The 20,738-nt window shown below is 39.9% G+C and overlaps 2 long non-coding RNA genes across 2 annotated transcripts in view; one reads left to right on the plus strand and one right to left on the minus strand.

Annotated features, from left to right (window-relative positions):
• LOC138109146 (uncharacterized) overlaps positions 1-13,174 on the plus strand; it is a 27,794-nt gene extending 14,620 nt beyond the window's left edge. The window contains exon 3 of the long non-coding RNA XR_011150307.1: positions 11,945-13,174. This is a non-coding gene — a long non-coding RNA (uncharacterized lncRNA). The remainder of the gene's footprint in view (positions 1-11,944) is intronic.
• LOC138109996 (uncharacterized) lies at positions 9,474-17,569 on the minus strand. The gene is made up of 3 exons (XR_011150757.1): positions 16,259-17,569; positions 9,995-10,067; positions 9,474-9,894 (listed from the first exon to the last, which is right to left on the minus strand). It is a non-coding gene; the product is annotated as an uncharacterized lncRNA (long non-coding RNA).
• Positions 17,570-20,738: the final 3,169 nt, after the last annotated feature.

Here is a 20,738-nt window from a genome sequence, read left to right on the forward strand (position 1 = left end):
AGGCGAGCCTGTTTCCTTCCATGGGAAACTTCATCAAAGTCTGTCAGGGAAAGAGAGGGCTGCCTTTCTCTTTTGTTTTAAGTTAAACCAACAAAGTGATTTCTGAAAATGCATTGTTCTAATAGTTCCTCTCATACTTAAGAAATAATTGGCTATACAGGCTAATATTAGTACTGTTTGGTATTATATATGAGTACTATATATTCAGTACCTTTTGGTGCCAAATACACACTAAGTACTACACAAAGCTTCAAAACAAAGACAGCCTCTAGTCTAGTCCAAAGGCATTGTATAGCAAATTTCCTGTTAACAATACACACATTTTCTCACTAATTTAACTGAAACAACTGACATGCATGAAGTTGAAGCAAAAGCAGGAGTGTTTTGCAGGTCAAGGCTTTGAGGATTTTTAAGGGCATGGATCAAGGTCCAGGAAAATCTGTGGGAGGCTCCAACAAACCAATATTTTAGAAGTCAGGTTGTAAAGACAGTAAATTAGCAAAAAGATCCTTGAAATTGTGGCTGAGAATTGACATTTTTAAGATATTTCATTACCTGTACACCTGGAAAAACAAGACTTTTTCTTGGAGTCCCAGAGAGTGCTCTGCAAGGTGCTGAAGACAAAACTGTTCCCAGAACACTGCTCAGGGATGCTCTCTCCAGTGTTGCCCTTCCTTTCATGCTGAGTTAATTTATTTCTGTGATGTGTTACATAGAACTGAAAATTGGGAGCATGTTGTGGGTAATTTGTTTGTTTGTTTTAACACACAGAAGAAGGAGTGCAGGTGAGTGTGTCGTGGTTTCCTGGGCAGCCCTTCTCTCCTCTTCCCCTCGGGGTGGAATAACCTGCCCGGCAGTTTCTCATCCACCTACCGAGTCCCTCTAGTGGTGCCATCCCGAAAATTTTCCTCCTTCATTCCCAAATTAACGAACAGTAAAAGCAAATCTAACCGAACAAATATTTTAATGCAGCCTTCCACTAGTGAAAATACCACAGCGTTGAGAAATGCACACGTGTTTGGTCTAAACAGCACCACGCTGCTGGAAAATCGTGTACCAGGGTAATTGCTGTGCCTTCTCTTTAACAGGAGTTGAAGCTGTTTTCAGTGACAGCTGAGCCGGGTCCTCAATTTTCAAGCAAACATGAAACGAGCTAGAAATACAATATGTTTTTCAACATGTAAATTTTTTTCCTTGGCTCTTTTCAGAAAGATAATTTAAGGACTTTTTTTGAGTAAATTAAATATATTTCTATGGTGACCTTGTGAGGGACAAGCTCAGTATTATCTGTGCAAATTGCAAGTAGGGAATTAGAGTTGGGGCCATCGTGTTCACAAAAAGGGAAATGATATTTCTGCTTTATGAAAAAATAAAATGTTGGGAAGAAAATAACAGTGAATGGTTGGAAATAAAATTAAAGCTCCTGAAAGTGAAATTAAAGTACTGAGAAATGCAGAATGGTCCTTGAAGCAAGCACACCTGCATGTGAAATGCTCAATATAGCATTGTTTTCATTGTATTTCTTTGTGGGTTTGAGGTGAGGTTTCTTGTTGTTGTTTTGTTGGATTTTTTTTTAAAGCCGTTTATATAGGTAAATAGGAGAAACCACATTTGTTTGTAGAGACTTTTCAAGCTTTCAGGGTTCAGAGCAATCAGAGTAGATCTGCAAAATGCTTTGGCTGACTCCGAGCCCTGGAGTGGTGAAACACCGTGCGGAGGCAGCAGCAATCAGGCTGTGACCTGAATGGCAGGGGACAGATGATGGCTGTCCTGACCACCTGAGTGGCCAGAAGCCCCCCTCAGCACTGCACACACGCTGATGGAATGCTGCTCACAGCCAGGAAAAGCCAAGACTGGTCGCAAGGGGTGTAGCAGGAGCACAGCACTGCTGCTGCTGCAGCAGCCAGGGCTGTGCTGGAAATGCAGTGAGCAGGAGCAGTGTAGCTACAGGTAAATGTGGGTGATACCAGTTTGTCCACTCCCCATTTGAGCCAGAGAGGGATTATGTACTCTGTACTGCTCTGCCTGGATCATCAGGCACCTGAGTTGATGTGCTCTGTTTCCATTTCCCACATTGCCAAGGAGCCACTGGGTAAAAGCACCTGATATTTCTCTTGGGTTAGGCACTTATTTGATCAAAATTTAGCTTTATCTGGGAATACATTACCTCAGTTAGTCTTAGGAATTGAGAGATTCATGTGGAGAAATCAAATTAATTTCCTTTCTTCCACCAGACTGTCAGTCAAGGTATGAGAAGGAAAATGGTATCATTTTTCACTTTTTTTTCCCAATACCTTGAGGTTAGTTGAGATTAAATATGCTGTAATACTGCACCCCCATGCAATTCTCTTCAGAGATACTTGACCAAAGTCTGGTGAACGGCAAGTAAGTGAATCTGCAGAGAAGTTTGACTTTTAATAGATTTTTTCTAATCATGTACTGCTTTCAAGAGAGACTCTATTTGGGAAGCCTAGAAAGGCAGTGGGCTAGAATAATAACCAAAATGAGATCTGGATTCACAAATTATTCTTTTTATTTCAAAACATAAAGTGGAAAGCCATGATTGCCTGATGTTTGTCTTCATGCCTCTCCATGCAGAAGCGTGCTGACCAGGGATGGAACCTTAGGGAATCAATACTGAGCACTGAAGTAGCTTTTAGATGCTCAGCTCCTGCTGTTCTTGGTCTAATTTGCAGTTAGTTTTAATCCCATTTTAAATGGTGCTGGAGGAGCCTGCTTTATCTCAGCAAGAAATCCAGGGAAGCTAGTAGTTGAAAATAATGGATCACCAGGAAATAAATGTGGGGATAATGTGTGCAGGGAAAACTTCAGCCATGAAACTTGTTTTGGAGGAGTGCAAGCCCACATCTCTGCTCATTGTTTACAGTTAGAAATGAAATCCAGAACTTACAGGAAATCATTCATGACAGTGCAGTGGCTCAGGTTTTTTAGGCTGAAATCCCCCAAAGAACTACTATTAATTTGCTCTAGCTGGCAGATAAACATTCATGCCCAAACTTTCTGAAATGGTCATTTGGGGAAAGTCATGCTTCTCCCCTACGTGCTGGATCTCACCTTTCACAGCACTTTGAGAATTCAGCCCAGCTGAGTTGTGTAAGTATAAAACATTCCTAGTCCATGCCAAAAACCCACAGCAGTTACTGCGTGTTCCTTTGGCAAACTGATGCTTGCAACAAAATGCAGCAAAAACCATTTTGGGCAGGAATCCCAGAGGGTGAGGAATAGCCCTCAGCCTTCGCAGAGGAGAAGGTTTTGGTCAGTGAAACCTCCCCGCACTCTGTTCCTTGGCAGCCCTGTTTTATAGAGATGCAGCAAAGACCAGGAAACTTGTCAGCCAGTTAAATGGAGAAGTAAACTTAGAAAGCTCGTGCAGCCTGACTCCATTCATTGCTATAGCAATAATTCCCCATGAAAGCGGAGCAAAGAAATGTTTTAGATGATAATGCACTTTTAAAATGCAATACTCCTAGCAAAAAAACCCTCTCTCATTTTAACCCACGGATCTGTAAAATCCTTTATTGACATTGATAAGCTTCTTTGGCTTCCTAAAGGATTTCTCAAGTGGGAATGAATTTAGCAACTCCTACCTTGAATTTACTGGTAAGAATCTAGATGTATGAGTCCTTAAACAATAGAAGTTCTAAGCACATGTCATACTTTGATATGAGTGAGTCCTCTGTCTTCTCTTATTTCTTCAGATTTCCAACACCCATCAAAAAGGTAGAGCTGCAAATGCAACCAAAAGTTGCTGGCTGTCCTTTGGGTGTTAATTCCCTTTTGCACTTTTCAAGGTCCACTCCAAAGTGTTAAGGCAGGAGAAGCATTCCCACAGGACTTATCCCAGCCAGAGCTATCCTACGTCAGGGCAGGGTAAAAACGAGAGATTTCCTGAAATACATTTTTTTCTATTGGCAGAGTGCAGCTAACTTTTTACAATAGACAATGCCTTATCTCCATATATCCATCTCCAGCCAATCCATCTTCTCTACTTCTCCATAAAGAGAGGGCATAACAGCTCTTTCCTACCTTGTGAAGGCACTGGGGGGGTTACATGCTGTGAGGTCCTTGTGTGTGGCACAGGCTGAGGAGGAAGAGAGAGGTTTGGTTGGATTATGCCTCTCTGACCCATCCAGAAAGAGTCCCTGGAGGCACAGCAAGGGCTGCCTGCCTCTCCTCTGCATCTGCAAGGCTGTAGTACTTCCATGCATTTTCTTCTACATTTTTGGAAAACACAGTCCAAGGAATCAGTGGGTTATTTGGCTTGTAAGTACATTTTTTGTGTGACTCGTTGAGGTATTAACCATACCTTCTGTATTTACAAACCTGGCAACTAACAATGTAGGTTTTATTTAAATTACTTTTGACTAGGAGAATACAGGTACATTGTAAAAGGAAAAACATGAAACAACTCTGTTATAGGCTGGTATTTTGGTATTACCTTGCTTTTTAAAAAGTAATTAAACAGAAACTAAGAAAGTATTTAATTTTAAACTACATTAATTTGCTCTAAGGCTTTCGAGTAGCCTTATTTCTGCACCTACTTCATCTAAAAAAAAATAGAAAATTCAGTTTTACCCAACCCAAGTTGAGCTAGTTTTAGATTTAGATAGGTTTTGCCTATCAGTGTGTGAATGTGGTTTGTATTTTGTTGCAAGGGAAAAATCTAGGGCTTTTAGATGCTTCATAGAACACAATAGAAAAGAAATTATTTTAATTGCTCTGGCCAACTAGAAGAGAACTGGGAGAATAATTCCCTTTAGTTTAAAATTGAAAGTTGGAGGGATTTTCTTTTCTTCTATTCAAAATGGGGAAAAATGTTAAGTAAAGTGGCCAAGTAAAAGTTTAGTTCCCCTGAAATAATGCCTTGATTTATTTTGGGAAAATTCTTGTTATTATTTCTTAATATAGCTGCACGATAGAATAATTTTGAAAGTAAATGTTGAAAATATATTTGAGTTTTCCCCTGGCTTTTCCTTTGAACTGAAACTAATCGCCTAATCTAATCCAAATGCTCAAAGTGTTTCATTCCTCTTGAGTCAGAATTTCTCAGGGAAGGAGCTGTCTGGGAAAAGCCTTCCTGAAGCCCAAGAAAATGGGAATTCTTAGGGACAATGCCCACCTGGAGGCTGCCAGGAAGGACCATGGGTGTCCCCTGGGTGTGACAAAGTACAAAGGTCCCATGGCACAGGGAGCCTGGGAGAAGAAATCTGGAAGTAGGGAGATATTTTCTTGAAATCAAAAGATCCAACATTATAGGATATCCTATATAATATGATTCTTATAATACTATATAATAGGCTAGGATATATAATAAGAAATCCAATAAAAAAAAGATTATTCCTATAATATAGGATATCTGATATCAGGATGCTTCCATCCCGGGGAATATGAAGCTATGGATTGAAGAGTAATGAAAAAATTATTTCCAGACCTCTGGTAGCTTGTCATCATCTCTTTTTCTACACTGTCAGTACTGGGATTTGCAAGGAGTATAAAGAGAGTGTGAGAGATTGCAACATCTGAGTCGGATCAGCTCAGGCACAGCAACGTGATCCAGCCAGAAAGAGCAAAGCTAAAGGTCACCTGTACCCTTCTGCATGTTCAGCTCTTCAGGTTTTTGCCCATGTGAGTCATTGTCTTTTCCAGACTTCAGACTTAATAAAGCAAAATCATGACGTGAGCTACCAGTTTGAACAGACCAGTTTCCTGAATGAGGGAAATATTCTTCCTAAATGGACAAAACAAGTGTCTCACCATGGACAAGGACAGGTTTTTACAAAGTGAGGGAGGGGAGAGAGGTAGCAAAAAAATTGTCAGCTTAGCACACAGATGTATTAGCTGTCAGAATAGCCTGCATCCTGCAGGAGCCCCTTCCTTTCACTGATTGTGGCCCTCGGGATGAAAGCCCAACAGGCTGCACGCTTGGAGATGGTATTCCAACTGGAAGAGGTTATCACTCTTAGTCAGGCATGATCATCACCCAGTGCAGGCTCAGACAGATGTTTTCCTTACTGCAGAAATACTTAAAGATGAGGAAGGCAAGTGCAAGCATGAAAACCCATTAAAACATCTAGTGGCACCAAGCCTGTCAGTAGTGGACTGTGCACGCTGTGTCCTGTTGATGTCCAGCACCAGGGTCCATGAAACAGAATGGAGCAGCTCCTAGAAACAGCTGACACACCAGAATCTCTCCAGAACAGACAATTCACGGTAGCTATGTCAAATGACACACACCTTCCCATGGCTGTGGGCTGCAGAGAAAAGAGAGGCACTTGGGATCAGTGCATACCCAGAAGAGCTCTGTTGCTGCGGCTCCTAGAGCATCTCCTTGAACTCCCTGAGTAATGCAAGTGTTGAGTGGGATAAGCCCCTTCCCTTCATGGCAGGACCTTCCCCCTAAGGTGTGACTTACACCTGCAAGCCAAGGGAAGGGAATCAAGCAGGTAAAGCCATGAGATTTACACACCTTGCCCCCCAGAGCGCTCTCAAGATGAAGGTCACCATCCATTAGGAGACCCCAGCCACCATGTGTGTGCATGAGCAGTCTTGACAGTTCTTTCATGTTTTTGGGTGGTTTAGTACCACAGCAGGAGAGGCCAGGTGAGCTGTTTGAGGGCTGTATGTAATGCTCTTAATCTGTGCTGGAAGTGGGACTATTGGATGAACTGCTTTAGAATGCTTTCTATTAAGTATGTAGCCAGCCTTTACAAGTAGGGCATACACTGTCCATATTTCCAGCCATCTAATTAATCAGTGCAATGAATGCAATTTAGACAGGTAATGAAAAGTCCTATATTCAACCTTAAAGTGGCACATAATTTTACCTGTCAACAATCTGTGCTACAGAAGGTTGTTTCTGAAATTCCTGGCTCTAAAAGGTACTGAGCTACTTACGAAAATGTTCTTAACAGCCAGTGAGTCAGCATTCAGAGGTCTGAAACTCATTTCCAGGAATTATGTGATTTACAAGGCTTGACTTTCAGACTTGGCTACTGACATAGCAAGAGAAGGAGTAAAAATGTTCTGAAATAAAACCCCCACATGCCTTTAAAATACAAAGCACAGTAAGAAAACTGTCAGTCTCTTGAGATATATCTGCACCTATCATTTAAAATTAGAGGGTAGTGGAGAAATACCCTTTTCTCAGTAATTTTCTCTTTGGAGTCAGAGTTTCCTGACTGATGTCAAGTCCAAAGATAACACTGAAACAGAAAAAGGAAGCATTCTCTAAATTTCATAGTACAAATAAAGACAATTCCTGTTCTTTTGGATCCCTTAAATGTGGAATGACAGTGTTTGCTATATTACCAGCATCATAACAGCTGATGGTATCTGCTTCAGGCAGTGCTGTTTGAGCAGAGAAGAGATAACGGACTCCTGGCAGCAAAAGTTTCACTATTATTATTTAATGCTGATATTCCAGTGGAGCTCAGGAAAACTGACCAGACCTATTTCCAAAGATGATTTCCAAATATTACCAGTGTTTTTCAGGTAGAATTAAGAAATTTTGCAGGTTCTATTTAGGGAATGAGATGAATTCATTTAGAGGGTTAAGACAAGGGAAGTGACCATTCCTAGGGGACCATCAACCACTAAGCAGGATTGGTAGCAATCTCTTAGGCAGAATAACTTTTGCTCCTGGCAGTGCCATCAGAAGCTCTTAGAAATAAGTTGCTGTCTCATTTTCTTAATTTCCTGGCTCTGTGTCCTACTTTTCAGACAGATGACTTTCCTTTTCATTAGGGATGCTATGGTAAAGGTGTAATTCTTACTTCTAGGAGCTAAAGCAGTCACAGAGTTATTAATCATGGAGCCAATGTAACCTTATAAGACCCCAGAGCTGGGAGTCCATTCTCCTCACTAAAAGACAAGTCAAGGCAGAGGCTGGTGGCTGCAGTTTGCTGGGAGACAGAGCATCCACCCCTTGCACCAGAGCCTTGGCTAACCAAATGGTATTGTTCCCCTTAGTGTGGTATGTTTCTAATTGGAGTGAGGCACATGCCAGCAAAGAATCAAACAAATTTGTGGTGAGCCTTGTATTGTTTCTTTTGGGTTTTTTTTAAGAGTGGCATTTAGTACTTTTATTTGCTATCTAACTCCTCTTTTGCTGCAGAAGTTACTGTCCCCTTAACTGTAACTGATAATTGCTACTGAAGAATATGAAAATACATAGACAGCATTAGTAGCTCTCATATGTGTTAACTTTTCCTCTTGTTTGTGGAAAAATTCATTACTGGGAAAATTCCCAGTGTCACAGTATGCAGTACCTTGTATTGCTATCCGTCCATTTTCAGACCTGGCTATGCCATGGGAACAACCTGACTTTATCTTGTTAGAGCAGATGATGTCTTCAAGTTTGTGGATACAGGTAAAACCCCAATAATGACTATCCGAAACGCTTAACAAATTTTATTTACTTATGTAATTTTTAGACTGGTATATGTGATTTGCATAGGCTTGAATATTTACCTGAAAACAGATTTTTTTTTTAATGTCTTTAACAGAAATCTGAGGTTTGCAGTGAGAAAGTTGTGATTCTCCCTAAGATCTATCTATTCTTTGGTCCCATCATGTTCATAAATTCCTTTCATATTTCTTTTGTTTATTCAATACAAACTCAATTATATTTGGACAAATTAAAAGCCCTGTCTGTGCAAGGTACGAGAACATACGAAATAATTTGGAACAACTTGCTTGGGCTTTATCAGAAGAGGAGAGGAGTTGTTTTCCAAGGCTGATGCCAGGCCAATAAATAAAGAGAAATAGTTCAACGCTCTCATGGTAGTATGCCACTGGAGCTTTTATCTTAAACTGCAATATCCTAAGGCAAACATTTATGTTCCATCTTGAAGCCAACAGGTGATCTGCCTAGGTTTTTCTGCACAGATGGTCTAAGACTCTCTAAGTGTTTTATGGGTGGGTAAAAAGAGAACCTTATCATGTAGAAATTAGGCAATTCTCAAAGCAAGAAAATTGTATATATTGTGGTAGCAACATCCTAACTGAGGTAAAAAGAGTTTAGAAATGTTCATGGGCACTACTCTATGGGAATAGTGTGGCATCAGCCAGAGGTCTGACAGTGCTCTGTGTTTGCTTTTTATCCAAAGCAAAATTGGTATTGGTATTTCACCATCATCAGTTTGAGTTACATGACTTCTAGGGCATTTCCTGGGATGAGGTAAGAGGCGAAGAAAAAGGCATTTGAAATGAACAAGTATTAAAAGTTAGTTAGTCTGAACTCAATGTACAGATGGGTGCTAGGTATGAAGGATCCCTATTTTTCTATGATAGTTTTCTGATTCTCCACTTAGTTCTCAACAGTGTGGTGCAAAGAGTGGGCTACTTAGAAGTAACAGAATGAAATACCACATAGAAAAAAGTGGTGAAAATATTATCTCTCTGAAAAATATTGTATTGGAAATACACCCAAATAGGCAAAGAAAATACTCTTGCATGTGAGAAGACAAATGTATACACATATGTAACATGATCTTTATCACATATAAAACAACAATGTTCTTAAAATCCCAAATAATCAAATGATAATCAGCAAAAAGCCCCAGCCTGCTGTATCAGTCCTCTGTGCCTTTACACATTTGGAGGAAAGCATGTTATTTCAATAGACATTGCATACAGTTAATAGAGCACTTGAAAAAGGCAGCTGTAAGTTATTTCTTCTCATGGCCTCAATAGACTATTTGTGTTTTATCAGGAGATGAGAATTTGAGTAGATGTGATTACTTGAGTTCAAATAAGAAAACATTTTAACCAGGACACCTTTCCATCTCCACTTTTGTTTTGGTGAGGGTTATTTCTGTTCTTATGAAATCATCTAAGAGCAATCAAGTGAGGAAAGACAGGAGGGTAAACAAGCTGAAAGTTAAACCAGAAAGCATTAAGAAAGATATCCATATTGTGTTTTGGAGGCTGCAGCATTTGGCTTTAACAGTGCAGCAGGGTGGGAGAGACTTACCTATACAAAATCAGAGTCCAGCTGACTTCACTGGAGTCTGCATAGGCAGCCACTGAGCCACACACCTTCAATCCTGACGAGAAGAAAAAAGGTGAAAAATCCTAGGTGAGAACTACTCCACCAGGGACCCTGGGAGCTCTGGATTGAAGCAATGTCACTGCATGGAGGTATTGCCATGGCTTTGCTCCTGGGCTGGGGGGAGAGAGGTGCAGTTACAGTGCTTGTTCCTTGGTTTTCTTTTTCATTTTAGAATTTTTCCAGTGAGAGATTGTCCCATCTTCTCACCTAAAAAAGGGCCTTAGTAAATGAGCAATATTTTTAAATAATGCTCTGAGATGATACATGGCACCCTTTTGTTTTATTTAAGTCTTATTGTTGGATATTTTGGTGTAGCTTGGCCTTTTTTCCCCCAGCATGTCTACCCAATGTATAAATAACTTCCCATGGTACAGCAGCAGTCTTGTTAACAATGGATCATATGGAATATGAGTTAAACACCAGTACAAATGATTATGTATTTTAGCAATTCTGCAGGGCTGCTTGTTTCTAATCTTCTCCCGTTACATTATGGGCCTTACTGTTACAACAAATCATCTGAATTGGTCTTGTGATGGGACTGGTAGCCATCAACCAGATGCTCAATTGCACACCAGAGAGTTACTGAGGAACAGGCCCAAAAGCTACAACAGCTCGAAGAGGTGACTCTACTCTCAGATCTAAGGCAAACCACTGTGGCTGCAAACTGCTGCAATACTAAAAAACAATTAAAAGCCTTTGTATAAAAAAGATTTTTAAAAACATTAAATAATTGTGTTGAGTTCTTGATATAAAAAAGGAAAAATTAAGAAACCACCAAAACCGCCTCAAAATACAGTTTTTTGGGACTGTCCCAGTTGTCTCTTATAAATATTATGATCCCTTTTCTCAATTTTTATGCTCACTGGGGTCCTCAAGAGACCAGTGAGCAACAGGCCATTTTGGAATTGCCATCATCAAGGGCATGCATTGCTTAAGTCCTAAAACAAAGATGTTGCATAGCGTGATCTAAATGTCACTGCTGCCACTTAGAAAATGAGGTGATTTGCATTCCTTTTAATAAATTAGGTATTTAATTACATTATAAATGTAACCTCTAATTGAAGCACCTGCTCCCAGTGGGCATAACACTATGATGATTTTGCACGAGCTGCCTAGAAGTAGATGCATGCTGCTGCAGGAGTGGGTATCTCACTAATTGGCACTTAAACATTATTCTTGAGTATTTTTGCATCTTAATGGATCTTCCCCCAGGATATCTCTTAGGACGATATTTGTTTTGCTGTAGTGTGTTGCTTTTTGTTCTTGTCCTCCACTTGTGGACATAGGTGTGTCTGCACTTTTCTCTTTGAGAGATTTTATTTTGCATGCCCAGATACCTACTGCTATCTCACAGATATAAAGGTGGATGCAAGTCCCAGTCCATGGGTATTTCATGCCAATGGTAGTACTGTCTGGTTGTAAACCTATTTAGCTGTCTAGATACTGTACAGATTTTTTTAATATCTATAATGTTACTGAAGCTATTACTTGAGCTCTGTGTAGTAACTTATGAACCAAATGTAGAAGAGCACTTCTCTGCTGAGGATGCCACATAAAACTTAATTGTAAGTTGAAGTCCCATATCATTCTGACTGTTAAACCTTTAACAGTTTTAAATATATTTATTTACCATAGCCTCTTGGCTAAGGTCTAGTCTAAGCATTTATTTTCTTCTTATCTGTGATTTGTTTTCACATCAGTAAGAAATTTTATTTTTTGTTATTTTCCTTATGGTACTTCATACTGTTTCTGGTCAATTTAATTCTCAAAGTGGCTGAATCAATGCATCCAAATAACACCTGCCTGTGTTTCATACATCTAGAGAATGTTGTGAAATCACTGTATTTAACTGCTGTTACTGTTTGATTGCAGATCATCAAGGTGTTGGGCAGACTAGATACAAATGACAATAATTTGTGCCAAGTGATTGAAGAGTAGATTTAAACTTTCCTTCCCTGATTCATGTTTCCAAGACTGCCCCTGGATTTGCCTCTATGTTTGTGACCAGTTTCCCTGTCAGCTTCCAAGGGAAGATGCAAACCTGTTGCTCAAACTTGAACAAACGAGGCACACTCGCAGCAGTTGGGAATTTTGGCCCAATCCCTGCAACAGCAGAGCAGTTTGCTTGCTGAAGAAGTCACAAAAGCCCTGAGGAACAGCCAAAGACATTAAGAATTGTTCAGATCCCAAGCAGTTTTAAAGGCTCACTCTGCTGCTCTCAAATACTACAAGAATTTCAGCAGCACATTAAATTCTGGTGCCTATTCACTATAGTAACTTACTCCTGTCCATACGCAGTACCAGGCACCAGAGACAGAGGGCCCAGGAAGCAAAAGACAAAAAGACCATTTGTGGATTGCTTACAGTTTAGTTTCTTTCCAACTCCCTCAGAAATTTCTCTTTTTATATTTATGGAACTCTCACTTCATTACTAATGTAAGCTTTCTGCATGCTTTTGTACTTGGTCTTTGTTCTACCTGACACTGCCTAATACACAGTATTTGGGACATATTCCTTTGGCTTTAATTTACTCTCACCATGCTTCTTCTGTTTTGCATATTAGAAGAAAGATGATCAGCCATTTGACATCTAAAAAAGTCTGATATTTAAATTCAAAACGATGCAGTTTGCAGGATTAGGACAGATAATGTAAATTAGAACTGTGTGACCTTAGAAAAATCCTATCTCTCATAGAGAACTTGAGCTAAGTCCTGTTAAAGAAGTACAAGTTATAATAATTTCTGGTTACTCTCTGTATTCTATAGACAGCATGAGAACCTTCTCAGTTTCTCTGGGAGACATCCAGAGATTAATTCTGACACTTATATATATATATAGCTGATAGACCATAATATTCTTCCCTCCTCAAACCTCTCATTTTGAAAGATGAAGCCTGAATTTCATATCTGAGATAAGCAGCCTATTTAATTAGTTTAGAACTCTACTATATGGGTAGATGAATTCTATTTGTTTTGCTGAAATACGACAGCTCCTTTTCACATAAGCTGGGAATGCAATGTCATTAATTTTTCTTTCTATAAATTGTGTCACTAAATACCTCGTTAAGTTCATTAGGAGAATAAATGAAGATGTACAGGAATACCTTTTCTGGAGGAGAAACTGCAGCAAAACAGTCTGGCTGCAAAATGTATGTTTGTAAACTCTGGATCACATTCTCAACTGCGCAGTTTCATTGACTTTGATTAATAAAGATCTGGTCTATTGGTTTATCTCTGATAAACATAAATGTACTCTTCCTTTTGTCTCAAAAGGGCTCTCCCCAATACCAAATGCAGAGAAGAGGACAGCTGAATCAAGGCTTCCTGGCTAAGACTTCTAATGGAGACTGTGGTACTTTCAAAAATATTAAAGAATAAACTGTGGATGTGGGGCTGTGAAAGACAGGCAGCTATCTTCATGTGGGGAATTACACAATAACCTTGGGTTGACAGTAGCCGTCTCCAAACTTGTGGGATTTGCTAGAGATGTGGGCAGAACCTGCTGCAGGGCTCTGGAATAGCACAGTAAATTCTTTCTCACTTCTTATCTGCTACTACTAACTACTTAACTTTGTCTTGACAAAATAACCCCAGTATTGTTGGATCAAGAGAAGAGCTTGCTTTTTGGGTGTGCCTGCTGTAGAGGTTTTGGTAGCTTTTTCTTGATGGTCCCTGTGAACATTCAGTGGAAAGCAAATTTCTCCTCTTCGTCACCACCAGCCCACGTCAGCATTGTAGGTGTTGCTGCTCTTAGCACCCATTTCATCTGTCAGACATTGCATATCTCTGCCTATCCACATTACATTTTCTGTTAAACCCCTGTGCTGACAGAGAATAGCATTACAGAATTTAGCACAGCTGTGAGGTCATGGTGTAAGGTGCATTTGGAAGACAGACGTGACTGCAAGGTAGGAAGCTCCCAATAAATACTGCAGGGATAAATAAGCAATCTGTGCATCTGTAGTGGGAAAGGAGAAACTATCACCATGGGAAGCTCAGGGATAGCCATGGTAGTTCAGGCTGCTGGCAGGATGCCTTCTCTCATCTGATTTCCCCCTAAAGCATCTGGCAGGGGCACCTTCTGCTTTTTGTGGGGTTAAAAAAAACAAAAACCAAAAAAACCTAAATCTTCATGGTCTACTTGACTCCCTATGTGTGTTCCATGTGTTTTTTCTACATTACATATGGCTTTATTATGAGACTCACCTTCAGTTTGGGAAGTGTCTTTTTACTGCCTGGGACTTGTTTCATGCCCCCCTGCCATCTGGATCTGTGACAGTTAAAATCATGCTGGCTTGGACTATGTTCAGTGTTTTTTGGTGAAAAACCTCAGAGCTGAAGTTGGTATATTTTATCAGTAAAAGCCAAATTAAATGTTCATAGGGGAGAGGTTAGTTACTGCTTTGCTGAGCAGTCACAGTGGTTTCCTCATGATAATTTTTTTTTCACAAAAAATAAGAATCTTCAAAGCTGTGTGACTTGTGTTACACCTGATTTCCATGAAGACTAATTGAATGCACTGTGCCTTTCCTAAAGAAGTTTTGATAGACTTCTCTTTGTTCTCCACTTTAATTCAAATGAAAAAAAGGCATTTACTTGTGCTAATTAATTTATTTGTGTTAATGAATTTTACTGACTCATCCTTTCATATTGCACTGAAATTTGAGGTGTGCTGCAAATCAGGCATGGTTTAGCACACCAACAAAGCAAAAGTATTTGGGGGCTGTGGGTTGGTTATATGTCTACCATCAATAAGGGCACTTAGAAAACTGAAAGCATTGCCTGAAGACCCCTGTTAGAGAAAAGCCCTTGTTTTCAGCCTGAGATGTGGCTCAGCTGTGTTTGTGGCACTGGCTATTTACAGCCACTTAAACTGAAAAACAGATTTATAAATAGTTTACAGAAATATTGCTTCAGTTGAACAAAGCAATTTTTATTTTTTCCAGAAGTGATTTTATAAGCCACTGAAGACTGGGAAAGTTGTTGATAAAATGTCAGAAAGAAAGAATGCAGGAAAACCATCTCTGTCTGCAGCAGAAAGTCATCCATGAGGAGATGAATGTAGGGCCATCCAGCCAGGATGTGGATTTTGGTTGCCCTTGAGGATCTGTTAGACTAGATCAGCAGGACAACCACCTCTCCTTGATTCAGGAGGTCAGAAGAAGGACAACAGAGGTGTTTGGATGTCCTGGGGGGAAAACAATTTTGTTGGGCCTTCCCCAAATCTCCTCCCACTGGCAGAAGAGTTTTTGAGCGTGGCTGAGCCAAAATGCCCAAGATGGGCATGAAAAGATTGAGCTTGCCAGGAACATCATCAGTTCCTTCTCATCTAGATGGGAGACAGCTTAAAGGGCTGCAAGAGGGTTTGGTGGGCTCTTCACTTTTCTACCTCTCTCAGGTACCAAGTCATAGGTTAATGCTGTCCATGTTATTAATTGTTGTCTTCCCTCAGGGGGGAGACGTTCAGATTTTTGCCAGGAGAAAAAAAGGAGGCGAATGGGACTTCATGCTTCTCAGTCTCCAGATAAGTGTTTATTAATTCTTATCTAAGGAGTACAAGCCACTGGTGTGGCCTAGACATAGCACAGAGCAGAGAATGCAGCAAGAAGACTTATCAAGATTTCACAGGCTTTTTAAAGGTAAATCAACCAATGGTTACTAAAAACGTACATTATTTTTACTTTTCTACCAATTATTTATTAACACAGCCAGAACTGCGGAATTCTTTGTCCAATCATCCCAAACTACTTTTACTGCAGAATATGGAGTAGTAGAAGAAGAAGAAGAAGAAGGTTTGGAGAACAACAACAATCCTCCATTTTTATGCTTTTTGCTTTTATCTATTTACTATGCAAATAGACCTAAAAACTCTAAATTTTTCACCCTGTGATAATCTCACATAGTATTCTATCACTTAATTCACACCATTGTAGATTCAAATTCTTCCCAGAGGCTAGGCAAGTTTTCCCGTGGACAAAGGCCAAAAACAGTGTTGTTCAGGGGGGTAAAATCCCTTCAAAACAGGCAGAGAAATATTTTCTGCTGTCTGGGTTCCTACAATAGGTAAATGGTATTTCCTTGAAGATCCAGTCAATGCAGACCTGGGTCTTGTGCAGTTGATGAGAAAAAAAAAAACCAACAAAACAGTTACTGCTCTCAGTTAGCATTTATATTGGTAATTTTTTACCTTTTTTTGCTCACATGTCTTGGTACCAGACCACAAAAATCCCTCCTTGCTCCTAGCAGGTGTCTGCAGTGATTGGATGGAGGCTGTAGCTCGGTGCTGGGACCAGCAACTCTCCTGCAGGTGGCAAGTAACAGTGGGCAGCTTTCCTGTACCTTTCCTCCAGGTGCACTGCATAACTGAAGAATGAGGAAGGATTAGGATATGTGAAAAAGGGGAAAATGTGCATGTGAAGGGAAGGAGGAGCCACACAAGGACCAGAGGATGGAATCTGTCTATGGAGGTTTCTGTTGGTTATTGCCTCCTGATGTTCTGCTGTCCTGGGAGGGGAAATACCACAGTGAGAAAAGACAGACATGGTGATGTCTGTCAGGATGTCCATCTTGAGAAGAACAAAAAACCCTCAAACATTGGCAGTCTAGGAGAATACTTTCTTTCCCTTCCCACCTTCAACATGAGGGAGGCTGAGAAAATGTGAGTAGTAGCATAAGCCTGCAAAACCGTGCCAGATGTACAGCAGAGTTTAAACCCAACTGTCGACAACAAAGCCAAACAGTACAAACCAAATGATGCTTGCTAGCATCCTACACTCTGGGCAGATTTCCAAGCTGGGTGGGAAATGAGCTGGAAAATTGCCAGGCAAGTACAAAGTGCAGACGTGCTGACACGAACCTCGGTGCTTTACTTTGCAAAGAACTTAGCAGGGTCTCAAACAGGCACTCAGGAGCTGCTGTACTCACCAGCTGCTACAGAAAACTTCACTCTGTGCACACACTCACATTTAGGCAGAAAATAATGGTTTCCTTCTGCTGTGGGTGACCAAACAGGCAGTTCTGATCTCTCCACTTTGTGGCAGGATCCCAAAGTGAATTCCCTCCTGTGTCCTTTCTAGGTTACATGCCCAGAACAGGAGAATTCTTTGTCCTTTCTGACAAAGGAAGTCCTGCTTTGTGATATTTGCCCTTCTAAAAATGGATTAAAATACTTTGCGGAGGTGGGTTTTCTCAGGTGGAAAGGGCTTCTCTCTCCATCAGGTAGTTTGGTTAAATGGAACATCGTTGTTTGGGTGAATCTGCCTGAATGCTCACTTGGGGATGTAAACCAGCAGCTTTTGTTTCCAAATTGCTTTATATTTTGTGGAATTACTTCCATCTGTGAGGCTTTCAAATAACATCAAATTTAAATGGTGGCATTTTGCATTTATTTTGTCCAAATATAAACGTTTAAGCTGTTAGGCAGCAAAGTCAGGTCCAGAATGAAACTTTTAATACTTATCTCTTATTGAAAAAAATCCCCTAAGGTAATAGAGTCATAATTTTATCTGGATCTAAAATTTTCACTTTCTCTTTAATCATATTTCTTGTAAACTTCCTATCTTTTCCCCAAAATTAGTATGTTCTTGGGTTTTATTCCCTCCCCCAGTTACTTCAGTAGAAAAATTGGCAAAAAAAACTGTGTTTGGATGAATCTGTTGCAGGAAAAGGAATCAGTCTGTTACTACCTCTAGAAATCAAGTCATGCTGGGTTATCTTCTGCATACACCTGGCAGTATTTCAAACTTTTTCTCGCCAGGAGCTGTAGTATTTGAACTTACTCATTTCTGGGAGTGTCACTTTTCCCTTGTACTCTGCAAAGCATGCGAATGCATTCCTATTTATGGAACAAATTAGTAGTTTGCTTGACTATTGATTAGCTAACTTTAGAATTTGCTTTAGGGAGGTAAAATGTGCTGTCAGCACTTGAGGTTCAACAGTGTAATTAATAAATATTTAGGTTTTGCCTGATTTTTGAAATCACCTTATTCGTTTGAATATTTAGTTAATTGCTAAGGTTTTGTTTGCATAAATTCTTCAGAGAAATGCTTATGATGCTTCAAATTGTATAAACAAAGGCTTACTGAATCTTTTCTTCTTAGAAGCAGCTCAAAACCTTTGATATATCTGCTTTATGACTTGAAGGCTTGATTGCATTTAATTGCCTTTAGTGCCCCATAGCTTTTGGGTTGTCAGCATGGAACTGTTTTCATTTAATTGTTATATTAAAGGATATGGAAATGAAGGCTGAAACTAGCACTTCAACTCCACACTTCTGTTTTTTTCCAGATTTTTTCATATGGAAAAAGGGAAAGTTAGTATATTTCCAGGACATAAACTTGGAGCTTAGGAAGCAAAACCAGCAATGGGACTGCTGTATACATATTCTGTGTATGTTTGAGCCATGCAGGGATTGAATGAGTCAGTTCACAGTCACTGTGGGACTACTTCATGGCTTTTTGCTCAGACAACCATGCACTGTAAAAAGGAATTGTTACTGATATTTGGAAAGGTGAGAACTTGTGTTCATGTGTTGGTAGCTACTTGCACAGGTGTGAATCCCAACTGCTTCTATCATATGAGAAATTTAAACATTTATCCCAGGACAAACTCAATTTAAAATTACCCAGAGTTTAATTATGAGCTTAAGATCTATTAGAACTTGTTCTCTGAACGAAGACGTGGTTGTTTCCCAATTAAAATATAACTTTCATCTGTAGGAATATAAGGGTATGATTTTGCTTATGTGTCATTAGATCTTCACACTGGAGGAAATACAGCTGTTCATTGTGGTAGTAAACACAGTCATGGCTTATATACAGAATAGGATGGGCAGGCTGGTTTGAAAATAAAAAGGATTATGTAAAAATTGCCATTAGTTGAGGTGGCCTGGTTTTTATCAGTCTGAAAATATTAGGAGCTAAATTACTGCAACAACAGAGCCTCATTTTGCTTGCACAGGTGGCTGAGAAACAGTTGGATCATGGCCTGGTATGTACAAGTTAATCAGCTAGGACGGGGGGTTTATCACTCCCTTCCAAAAAGAGAGATCTGTATCATCGGTGGTCTGTTGGAGATTGCTATCAAACATCATGTGCTAGCAAAGTCATTAGGCTGTTCAAACTCGATCAGTGCTTGGCTGCTGCACTCCTTCTTTTAATCAGAGAGGCATAATTGTAGCTTCTCCATGGGCAGAAGGAAATCTGGGCTCTGAAGTTTCATTCTGTGTGTTTGCATTTATCTCATGCTCTTCTAGTTCTTGTTGATGGAGATATGGTAGTGGAGAACCAGTGGGTTGAAAAGTTCAAAAACATTTCAGCACAGCTTAAGGTACCTCTTCCTAGCTGTGTTGAAGATATGGTGCCCTGGACATAAAAGAAAGAAAATAGCCTAAATCTCTTTCAGTAGTCATTAAACAAAAGATACCTTCACCTCTATTGATGTAAATATCTGCTCTGCAAGGATGTTGGATTAAATACAAAGCAACAAAACCCGGGGTTTTGTGAGGTTTTCTAAGCACACAAACTAAGGTTATTGCTAAATCCTCTCTATCAAGGAGAAATGACAGGTGCCCCTACGTCATGTCTAGGACATTAAAGTGCAAGAACAGTGACATGCAAGCAGTTAATGCTCTTTAGATACCAAGTATGTTTACATAAGTGTAAAAATTTGGCAAGCAGATGGAAACATTGAATTTCGGTAGGAGTCGTATCTTCAAAACCACTGTTTGTTACCAGATTGCCCTTGAGGGGTGGATTATAGTGGCTGTTAGATGTCTCTGTGAGGAACCCCTTGTTCAAGCTGGCAGACAGGTGCTCACCTAAATAGCTGCAATGATTTCAGTGTGCAGGCTTTCTCCTCAGTGCAAGGTGAGTGTGTAACCTGGTCCAAATCATTAGTTATAAATCAATGCACAGGTAAGCGATATTTTCTCTGAGGACTGGCAGATGAAAAGAGTTTATCCACAATTGAATGCATGTGCTTAGCCCATGATTAGAGAAGGGTAATACAAACTGGCAATGAACTCTATTGAGATTGTACTCTGTTTGAAACAAACTAAAAACATGTACATGTAAAGCTACCACAGCCCAGCTGATGCATGGTAAGTCTTTAACCTTTTCTTGGCGTGAAAAAGTCTTTTTTAATAGGAAAATCCATCCTCAGAAGGTGGAGGAATCTCAGGTGGAAAAGCACAGAGTGTGGTACAATAAATAGCTTCAGAGTGGGAGGATATTTAAGAAGTGTGCCTGGGATGCAAAAAGACATCTAGAAACCAGGAGAAATCCTTTCAAGAGCTGTTGGGAAAGAACAGGAGAAAGTCCAAGTGGTTTAGGGTTATCACAAACTACAGCAGTGCTATTTTCCCAGTACCTGAAACACACAACATGCTCTGAAAAATCTTGTGTATTGTGTGTCACTGTTGAAGGGCAGAGTGCAACTGAGAACTGAGAAGTGGTTTTTATTAGCCTAGCTAAAGTTTGGTTCTGTCTTTTTTTCAAGCCAAGGTTTTTCATATATTCAGGTATTTTTTTAACTCCTTTCATGGTGACTTACATGAAAGTGAACAGAGAAAAAATCTATCCATGTGAGGGGCTTATGCAAGGGTCTCTCAGGTCCCTCTGTTCTGTAAGAGTTTGAGATTCCATTGGACAAAACTTAAAGCATGAAGA

This window comes from Aphelocoma coerulescens, chromosome 4, assembly GCF_041296385.1.
Source record: "Aphelocoma coerulescens isolate FSJ_1873_10779 chromosome 4, UR_Acoe_1.0, whole genome shotgun sequence".
Lineage (NCBI taxonomy): Eukaryota > Metazoa > Chordata > Aves > Passeriformes > Corvidae > Aphelocoma > Aphelocoma coerulescens.